This window comes from Chinchilla lanigera, unplaced genomic scaffold (genome assembly GCF_000276665.1).
Source record: "Chinchilla lanigera isolate Chin_1 unplaced genomic scaffold, ChiLan1.0 scaffold00047, whole genome shotgun sequence".
Lineage (NCBI taxonomy): Eukaryota > Metazoa > Chordata > Mammalia > Rodentia > Chinchillidae > Chinchilla > Chinchilla lanigera.
Genome location: NW_004955448.1, coordinates 16,225,252 through 16,237,096, shown reverse-complemented (window position 1 = coordinate 16,237,096; position 11,845 = coordinate 16,225,252).

The window sequence follows — 11,845 nt, the reverse complement described above, 5'->3', positions numbered from 1 at the left end:
TGAATGTATGTTCAGGACCTGAATGTATTTCAGGGTTCAGAAAATCCTGACAGATTACCAAGGCTTAGTGCACACGTGTTTTAACATTTCTCTAGATGAATTGTTCCTTCTCTCAAACTTTGAACACATTCTGTATAACCATCTATTCAGGATTTCCATGTAGACATCTAAAAATCATTTGAAATGTATCAATTGTAGGTATTTGCAATTCAATTGTTTGAATTATTCTTATTAACAGGAAACACTTAGAATCATCATAACCCTCTATCATTTACACACACTACATTTGAAAGCATAAAATATTCTATTCTTTTTACTTTCGAAATAAGTGTAGAATTCTACCATTTCTACTTTTACCCAACATACTGCTTTTCTTACTTGCTTGAATTACAGAAGCAGTCTGTGCTCCAAACTGGCCTACACTTTGTCAGAACAGCAGCCAGAATGGTACTTTTTAAAGTGTAATTCAAAGGAAATTATTCATTTGCTTGAACATTTGCAAAATAGCCTTACTTAACTTGCTGTAAAAGCAAATGCATTAGTGAGGAACACTGCTGTGGCCATCTTCTCCAGAATCATGGAATGAACTAAGTTCATGGACTAAGGTAGTCTGTTTAGTGACGCAAAAGTTCTATATGGTTTTGCTTATATGACTAATTTGAGCTCAACTCCTTCTACTCTCTCGCTTTCTCTGCTTGTTCTCCTTTATGCAGACAAGCTTCCTCTTATGCTCTTTGCACTAGCTGTATGCTTTTCCACCCTTGCAGCAGGCCTCACAGATATTCGTGTGAACAATGTCCCTGCTTCTGTCCAGTGCTTGTTAAAAAGTTTCTTTCTCAAGAAGCTCTACACAGACAACTCTTTCAAACAAGGCAATCTGATCTCATAACACTCTTCTATTTTATTCGATAGTTTAATTGTTACCATTTATCATTAATGATTATTTCCAAATAAATAAGATTATAGTGCTACCTTAGTCCGTGAACTTAATTCATTCCATGATTCTGGGGAAGATGGCCACAATAGTGTTCTTCACCTAATGCAGAGTTTGTGACAGAAATTAAATTTTGCAGGATGCTTCTGTTTGAGAACCAAATTGTTTTGGAACAGAAGGCCTCATGAATGGAGGAAGTCTTACTGTGTTTATTTATGTCTTTTTTGTTGCCCACACAACTCTACAGCATTTTAGCTGGTTGGATAACATGGATATCTTTTGTCTTTTTTATTCAATAATATTTGCTTGATGTCCAGAATAGTGCCTAACATTTGTAAGAGGTTAATTCATATTTATTGAATTAATAAATTCATACTTATTGAATTAATAAAGTTGGAACTAAAAATTTATTTAATATCTATACACATCATTATAACCTTGAAAAACATGCATTCCAAGAATGAAAATGTTGTGAAAAAATGCAGTGTTTTCAAAAATGTACATCAGTACGTATACTCAGCATAGCTGTAAATGTGTCTACATTTGGAATTAAATAATAGAAAACAAGAATAATAGTCATTATCTAGGGAAACAGGGAAATTGTTGTTGGAATCAACTGTACTCAACATGGTTGGAGAAATAGTGGGAAAAAATAAAACTGGATGTATAAGTAAAATGTTGAATAGCTTGTCTCGTAATAACTAGGAAAAGAGTAATGTAACTCAGTGATAATCACAAACTAATCTTTTTTTTTTTTTTTTTTGGTACTGGGAATTGAACTCAGGACCTTGTGCTTGCCAGGCAGGCATTTATGCTACTGAGCTATATCCCCTGCCTCACAAACTAATCTGATGTAGAAAGTCCTTGCTCTAGAACTCAGCAAGAAGTCATACGGCCTTATTGTCCCTATTAAGACATCTTTGCAGAGAATATTACCATAATTTGTTGTTCACTGAAGTCACCCATTTGTTCTTTTTTCTCAGTTTCCTCTTTCATGCACTCTACAATAGACATTCCTCTAATTCAAAATGATTATCCAAATGAAGGGCAAACACTTATCATTGTTCAAGATATAGTCTTCATCTCTCTCAACAACTCTAAATGTTTCAAAAACACTAGGAAATGTACTTAAAATATATGTAAAAACAATATGTGCAATTTCAGCAATTGAAAAAATATAATACGAAAAGCTTTTTACAGATTATTCACAGCCTCCCCCATCAGTGTGTGAGGGAGGCAGAGCCCCAGACACCTCTGGGGCCTTGGAGGTTACTCCCCACACCCACCACATCCCCATGGAACCTGAACTGAACTCTGGACAGCAGCAGTAACCTTGGTGACTGCATGCGTACCCTCCACCACCAGCACGGGAACCAGGCTGGGTGCTGGGCAACGTCTGAAGCCTTGGTGACCGTGACCTGCACCCCCTCACATTTGTGGAAGCCAGGTTGAACCCCAGACTGCTTCAGGTACCCCAGTGTGCCTCTCCCCTCTCTCCCCCAGTGGCCTGCGAGCCAACTGAATGCCAGAAAGCTTTTGAAGCATCTGTGACTGCACCTTGCCCCACACTCCATCACAGAAGCCATGCAGATCACTGTGGACCTTTCAGATCCGCACCCCACCACCCCGGTAGCATCACTAGAGTGCAGCTGACCTTAGGGGAAACCTCTGAATCTTCAAAAATGACAAAATGAAGGAGGAAAATGTAATATCAGACCTCTGTCCCACCCAGAAGAAGCCCAGGAGACATCAACACAGGAGAGCTTAGAAGTCATGCATGTGAAATTTCTGAAATGATAGCAACTGAAATAAACAACTCCACAAGACTGCAGAAAACATTAGGTCAAAATAATTTCTCAGATGAAAAAAAGAAATGACAACAATGATGAAAGGATTGCTCAGCACATCCAAAGAGGACAGAAAAGAAAATAGAGCACCATAAAAAAATCATGGAAAACATGAATGAACAATATAGGAAAGAATTCGAATGCATGAAACAGATTCAAACAGATACTCAGGAAATTAAAAAATTCATTGAGAGCTAGCAAAACTGCTTGAATGAAGCTGAAGATAGAATTTCAGACCTTGAACACAGCATTGCCACTAAGGACAGTGAAAGGAAGGATCTCTTAAAAATAACAAGGAACCAGGAAAAAAATTCAACAACTGCAAGAAGAAGCAAAGAAAAACAGTGTAAGATTAATAGGTGTCAACAAACAGAAGGTGTGAACACAAACGACATAAAAAGACTACTTGCAAAAATAACAGCAGAAAATTTCCCAAGCGTGCAAAAGAAGCAGACATACAGTAAGGGAGGTATATAGAACTTCAATTAGCCATAACCAAAGTAAAGCTACACCCAGACATATAGTGATCAAGATCCCAGAAATTAAGCAAAAGAACAACATATTAAAAGCTGTTAAAGAAAAGATACAGATCAGGAAAGGAAAGCCCATCAAAATCACGGCAGAACCAAGTCAAGAAGAGCTTGGAGTGAAGTATTTCAGTTCCTGGAAGAAAACAACTTCCAGCCCAGATTGATGTACCCTGCAAAACTATCCTTCAAAATTAATGGAGAAATAAAATATTTCTACTACAAAGAACAACTCAAGAAATTCATGAGCACCAAGCCACTCCTAAGAGTAATGTAAGATATTCTAGAAAGAGATAAAAATGACCAAAACTTCAGGAACAACAACAGAAAGGAACTACCAAGCTGAACAAACAACTAAACAGAGAGAAAAAGGAGGAACTAGCGAACAGGGAAATAACGTGACAAAGATAAGGCAATGCATATCGGTTATAACTATTAGTGTAAATAGTCTAGACTCACCAATCAAAAGAAGGAGGCTGGTGGACTGGATCAGGAAATAAAATCCAAAAATACGCTGTATGCAAGAAACACATTTAACTCAAAAGGAAATTCATAGACTGAAAGTCAAAGGATGGAAAAGGACACTCCATGAGACAGGAACCTAGAAAATAGCACATGTAACAATTCTGTTTGCAGACAATGTGAATTTCAAACAAAGAACAATCAAAAGAGATAAAGAAGGTCACTACATACTTATTAGGGGAAAACTTCAAGAGGAAGAGATTACAATCATAAACATGTATGTACCAAATACAGGAGTACCCAACTATGTAAGACAAATTTTAACAGACATAAAAATGAAATAAGCAGCAACACAATCATAAGAGAAGACTTTAACAGCCCATTGTCACAAACAGATAGATCAACTAGAAAAAAATTCAGCAAAGAAATAACAGAACTAAACCAATCTTGTGAACAAATGGACTTAGCAGACCTTTACAGAGGGTTCCATTTAACAACATCAGAATACAAATTCTTCTCAGATACACATGGAATGTTCTCTAAAATAGAACATGTGCTAGCACACAGAATATGCTTAAGTAGATGCAAAGCAACTGGAATTATCACATGCATACTATCAGACCAGGGTGCAATGAAATTGGAAATTAAAGACAAAAGAATCCCCAAAAGCTCCACAAACACATGGAAATTAAATAACACCCTCCTGAAGAATCACTGGGTTATGGAAAAAAATTCAAGAAGAAATTAAACACTATTCATAATCCATGGAAAATACAGATACAACTTACATGAATCTGTGGGACGCAATGAAAGCCATCCTCAAAGGGTAATTTATAGCAGTGAATTCCCATATCAGGAAAACAGAAGGGGAACACAAATAAAAAACCTTATGCTGCACCTCAAGCTTCTAGAAAAAAGAACAGCAAATGAAAGCCAAAGCCCAAAGTATGCAGGAAATTATAAAGCTCAAAGCAGAAATTAATGCAATGGAGACTAAGAAAACATTACAAAGAATTAATGAAACAAAGAGTTGATTCTATGAAAGAATAAAAGCAATTGATAAACCCTTATCCAACCTTATCAAAAAAAGAAAGAAAAAACTGAAATATATGCAATAAGGAATGAAAGACATGAAATCATTACAGATCCTGTACAAATTCAGAAGATCATCAATACCTACATTCAAAATCTTTACTCTCATGGGATGGAAAACACAGAGGAAATGGACAGATTTCTAGATACATATGAATTACCAAAGCTGAATGAAGCACATATAAAAATCCTGAATAACTCAATATTAGCCAGCAATATAAAAACTTTCCCAACAAAGAAAAGCCCAGGGTATGATGGAATCACTGCTGAGTTCTACAAGAAATTAGGGAACACTTAATGCCAATTCTTCCCAAACTCTGCAGTGAAATTGAAAGGGAAGGAATTCTCCCCAAATCATCCCTAGAGGCAAGTATTTTACTGATACCAAAACCAGGGAAAGACCCAACCATGAAAGAGAACCACAGGCCAATCTCCCTGATGAATATAGTTGCAAACATTTGTAACCACTTTGAAGTTATCAATATGTAATACAGCAACCATTGTTAATTTCACCTTGTCTGTAATTCAGTATTGCTTGTATTATTCTTGTGCTATTTTGTAAATGGATGTCTGTTTGTTAATATGTTTTTGTTGTTTTATTTTTAAAATAAAAAAACAAAAAATAAAATACTAGCAAACAGAATGCAACAAATCATTAAGGTGATTATACAACATGAGCAAGTGGGAGTCATCCCAGGAATGCAGGGATGGTTCAATATATGCAAATCAATTAAAGTAATACACCATATCAACAGAGCCAGGGACAAAAATCACATGATCATCTCAATAGATGCAGAAAAAGCTGCTGATAAAGTCTAACACTCTCTCATGATAAAAACCCTACAGAAAATAGGAATAGAAGGTCTTTACCTCAATTTGATCCAAGTCATCTGTGACAAACCAATGGGTAACATCAGACTAAATGAACAAATATGGAAAGCTTTCACCTTAATATCAGGAAGGAGACAAGGATGTCCACTATCACCACTCCTATTCAATATAGTTCTGGAAGTATTGGCCAGAGCAATTAGACAAGAGAGAGATATAAAAGGAATAAGGATAGGAAAGGAAGAAGTGAAATTATCATTATTCCCAGATGACATGATACTTTATATAGAAGACCCCAAAATTCCACCCAAAGGCTTATAGATTTAATAATCAAATTCAATAGTGTAGTTGGATACAAAGCCAACACTCAAAAATTCATAGCATTCCTGTACACAACAAATGGGCTAAGAGAGAATTTAGGGAAATCACAACTTTCACAATAGCATCTAAAAAAATGAAATGCTTAGGAATCAATCTAAGAAAGGAATTAAAAGATCTACACAGAGAAAATTGCAGTACTCTGAAAAAAGAGATTGAAGAGGATTTCAGAAAATGGAAAGATATTCCCTGCTCATGGATAGGAAGAACCAACATTGTGAAAATGGCCATACTCCAAAAATTATTGTATAAATTCAATTCAACCCCAATTAAAATACCATTAATATACTTCACAGATCTAGAGAGAACATTCCTAAAATTCACTTGGAACCAGAAGAGGTCTATAATAACACAAGCAATCCTGGGCAACAAGAACAGGTCAGGTGGCATCACATTTCCTGACCTGAAATTATACTAGAAAGCTACTGTGATAAAATCAACATGGCACCGGCAAAAAAAAACAGACCTGAAGATCAATGGAAGAGATTAGAAAAAGGAGATACAACTACAAATACACTCAGCCAACTTTTCCTTGACAAAGGTGCCAAACACTGGAAGAAAAATAACCTACTTAATAAATGGTGCTGGATAAACTGGCTCTACACAATCTGAAGACTAAAACTAGACCCATGTCTATTACCACGCACTAAAATAAAGTCAAGATGAATGACAGCTCTAAATATGAAAACACTAAATCTACTGGAAGAAAAAGCAGGTAGAAATCTTGAGGACAGGGTTAGGCAGTGTTCATGAATATAAGCCAAACTGCATGGGAAATACTTCAAAGAATCAACAACTGAGATCTCCTCTTATTGAAAAGTTTTTGCACACAAAGAGAATTCATGAACAGAGTAAAAAGAAAACCCATGAATTGGGCAAAAATTTGAGCCACCTGTCCCTCAGGCAAAGGAATTCTATCTAGAACATATAAAAATTTTAAAAAATCAGGTCTCCAAAATTGAAAGACCCAGTACAAAAATGGGCATTTTAGATGAATACACACTTCTGAGGTGAAGAAATACTAATGGTGAATAAATACATGAAAAATGTCCAACATCATTGGTCATTCGAGAAATGTAAATTAAAACAGCACTGAGATTCCATCTCACCCCAAAAAGAATGGCTATCATTAAGAAATCAAGCAATAGCAAATGTTGGGGAGGGTGTAGGGGAAAAGGCATCCTTCTCCACTGCTGGTGAAAGTGTAGATTGGTGAAACCACTGTGGAAATCAGTGTGGAGATTCCTCACAAAATTAGTATTGGAGGTCCCACTTTACTCAGCTATTTCCCTTCTGGGTATTTTCCCAAAAGAATTTAAAGCATCATACCACAGCGATATCTGTGTGCTCATGTTTATAGCAGCAGAATTTGTCATACCTAAATCGTGGAAACAACCCAAAAGCCCATCAACTGAAGAATGGATAAAAAAGATGTGGTATTTTTATACAGTGGAGTATTACTCAGTTATAAAAAAAGATAAGCTCAAGGCTTTATAGGTAAATGGATGCAACTAGAGACCATACTCATAAGTGAAATAAATCAGGCCCACATGTGTAGACATCATATTGTCTCCATAGTGTAAGAACATGAAAAAGTGAGTGAAACCCCAAATATACAATAGATATTGTGAAAGGGAAAGAAATTGCTCAAAAGAGGAAACAACTGGGATTAAGGAAAGGAGAAAAGGAAAGAGAGAAGGAAGGGGGAAATATATATATATCTATATATATATATACATACACACACACACATATATATATGTACACACACACACACACACACACACACACAGAAGGACAGCCGGGATAACTGTACTGCTGATGTCTGATGGTTTATTGAAAGGAACGGTTAGTGCTTTATTTATTTCCATTTTTGACCAATTTTGCATGCTTATATCTGGTAATCTGAACAGCTAATTTGAAGACAATAATATGCAACACAACAACTATTGTTGAATTTCTATCATCTTGTTTTGTAAAACTCTGTATCTGCAATTTCTTGTTTTTATCTTTTATTCTCTAATCATTTGATTACTCTTGCATTCTTACATCTGGTAGTCAGACCAACTTTGATGAAGATAAAAATATGTAATATAACAACCACTGCTAATCCTTATCATTTTGTTCTGGAACCTTGTATCATTCTTGTTGTTTTTGCTTTGTCTTGTTTTTGTCTATGTTGTTGGCATTTTGCTATGGTTCTTTTTTCTAATTCTGTTTCAAATAAAAAAATAAAGAAATAGAAATTGCTCACTTGAAAACAAGAACTCTAATTACAAAAATAATCTACATAAAATTTGTGTTACTTTGGAGAAATCCTATAGATATTTGAAATAATATTTTACATATAACTTTTAAGTATGATTAATTTGTGTTTTCCAAGGTCAGTATCTTTTTTGAGGTTGAAAAAAGTGTATTAGTTTATACTTAGCATATTTTCACATTAAGCATAAAAATGTTGTTAAGCTAGATCTAGAGGTATTTGGGATAAAAAATGAACCTAAGACAGAATAGAGTTATACTTACTTTGTTAGAGTGAAAATTACTGAGCAAATAATCCAAGAGTAATTCTTTCTGTAATTAATATTTCAAATTGCATCACTTATACAATTAAATACACTAATGAAATTAATACTTTACAAATTACCAGGTGCCACAAATAAAATATAGAACTACTGTTTCAAAAACTTTTAAATACGAAGCTAGTCATTTATAAAAATCCTTGAAAGAACATATTTATGTGCAAGCAATTTTGTTCAACATTGTTTACAAATACATTTCTGCTTAATGCATCTTAATGCAAATGTATGGGCTCTGACTCAGATGGACCATAGATACAAATCTGAACTTTTCTTGTTCTTAGCCATGTGTCCCAAAGTATTTCATGTTCAAGACTCCTATTACTTTATTTGAAAAACAAGAATAAATATATTAATACCATAAGGCTTAAATTATGAGAAAAAATAAGTATGAAGTATTCAGTGGGCAGTCAATGAGAAAATCAGTCTTACTAATTGTTATTATTGTCATTTTTTGGACTTTATTTCAACATTTCCATTTATTACAACTAAAAGTATATTTTCCAAAGTGAAATGTTGCAAAAATAAGTAAATTATATCTTTACAAGCAGGGAATCACATTTAACAGTTCATCTGACTGGATCATAAAGTAATTGAGGGTAAAGGTGATATATAATTCCTTTCTATATATAGTTTATAGTTTCTCATAAATGCCCTTGTATGAATTTACTCTGTACTCTATATTCTGTGATTATTAATAGAACTAACATAACCAATTGAGGAAAATAGTGTGAGCAAAAGTAGTAGAATTAAATATTAATATAGAAAAATGGAAATGGTGTTAGTTCTGTTTAGAGAAAATGGAAGGTTTAAGAGATTATAAATTACTAGGGGGATATACTGATTTAATTTTTGTACTGCATGTTTCATTATTTATCACAACCCTGTGGCCTTATGATGTAAAATGTTTTTTATAGCAAAGTTAATTTACCTCTGTAGTTAAATTTGCTTGATAAAATTTGGAATTGATTAAATTATTTAACATTATATATGCCTATGCTTGGTAACAGACTTGCTGGTGTAAAACTCTAGAGATAATTTTCTATGAAGTACCTGCCTTATCTTCTTGAAATGTATTGAATTTAATTGTGAAAAATAGTTTTATATTTATCCAGCTACACATATAAATTAGTATGAATTAATATTTCCTTGTTTTTCATGTGTAAATTCTTAAGAGACAGTTATATATCTATAAAGAATTACCTTAACCCTGAAACAGAGTAATCATTATTATAATGCAAACAGTAATAATACCAAAAAATTCAGTAATAGTTATTGAGGTTTAATTTATATGAGAAACTATCCTATGCCATATATGCATATTTTATGGATTAGGGCTAACATTGTTCTTTTACTAATGAGAATTTTGGATGAAATAATATTGATGAAAAGAATAATTAAATATACTATCAGAAATAGTATTTTTCTCTCTAATGTATAAAATTTCAGGAGTATTAAGTTGTCACTATACCTCTACCTAATACATTTCTCCTTTAATTTTGAAATCTGATAATTGTTACTATGTCTCCTCCAATTACTATTCTGAATTTCCTCACTTTTTATTGTATTACTATATATTACTTCATTGTTAATTCAGATTCATAATTGGAGACACATAATCTGTCCTATTTAGCACTAAATCCACTGTTTGTGTAAGAGTGGGGGATACTATTTGCACTCCAGAAAGAGCTGTTGATTATAAATACTACCTATGATATGGCTGATATATGTTTTTAACAAAAAATCAGGTATTCTGGTCGATTGCTTCCTTGCTGCTACAGATATATTTTCCTTTGAATTTTGTGCCCCAGGATGCAATACATTTAACATGTGCTTCTATTTTTTTCCTATCTTGTTAAAATTGAGAAAGCACAAAGTACTTTTATTAGATCAGTCAACTGGAGGTAAATGATGTTGGTGTATTTTTCTACTTACTCCCTATCAGACCGTGGCTTCTCAATGGTTGTTTTCCTTTGCTGAAGTCAGAGCTCTTTTACAGCAGCCTTCACTGAGAGTTCCAGCTCTCTTCAGACAGTTAATACTCTTCCACTTGGTCCAGGATGATAGCTGATTTCAGTAACCTTTTCATCTTTGAGCGCTTCACCATGCCATGGTAATTACTGTTAGTCCTGCCAATACTTCTGTACTTGCAAAAGCAGAGTGAGATGAAAATGGAGACATAGACTCTTGGCCACAGTATTAGCAGGGTAAATTGGCTGAAATTTAAATTTGATTGCAGAGAAATTGAGCAAAACTTGCTGATAGATTAGATGTGATATATTAAGCTAGGTAAAGTGTAATGTGTGATTTCTTAGAACTTTGATTTGAATAATGAAGTAGATATGCTATCTATAAATATGGTAGAAACTGTGGTTAATGAGTTTACTGAGAGGAAAAATCAAGAATTTTGTCTTAGACATGATAATTGTAGGAATGCTATGAAATACATGCTACCATGTCATGAGTCTTTGTAAAAGTGGAGCTTGTAATAAGAAGAGTGCTCTTTTTTTTTTTTTTTTTTTTTGGTTTTTCTCCGGTACCAGGAACTGAACTCACAACCTTGCGCTTGCCAGGCAGGCGCTTTGCTGCTGAGCTAAATCCCCAGCCCCAAGAAGAGTGCTCTTGATCAAAGTAAAACTTACTCACATGGAAGTGGTGCTAAAGCATGTTTTCTCTGAAGGATTATACTGTTACGTGGCAGCCTATATTGATATTGTCAGACTGGGCAGGATTGTTTGTAGAAGACATGACAGCAAAGAATGAAACCTACATGTTACAAGATTCATGAGAAGGTGGGTTGTTTCAATATGAACAAATTGATAACCAGACCAAACTTACCTGTATAAGATAACACCACACCACAGTGATATATGTGTACTCATGTTTATAGTAGCACAATTTGTCATAGCTAAATCTTGGAAATAACCCAAATGTGAATCAATGGAGGAATGGATAGAAAAGACATGGTATTTTTATTCAATGGAGAATTATTCAGCTGTAAAAAAAGATAAACTTGAAATTTTTATAGGTCAATGGATGTAACTAGAGACCATACTCATAAGTGAAATAAATCAGACCCCCACGTGTAAACATCATACTGTCTCCCTAGTGTAAGAACCTGAAAGAATAAATAGAACTCCAAAGGTTCAAAAGATATTGTGAACAGGAAAGAAACTGCTCAAAGAGAAAGAACAATTG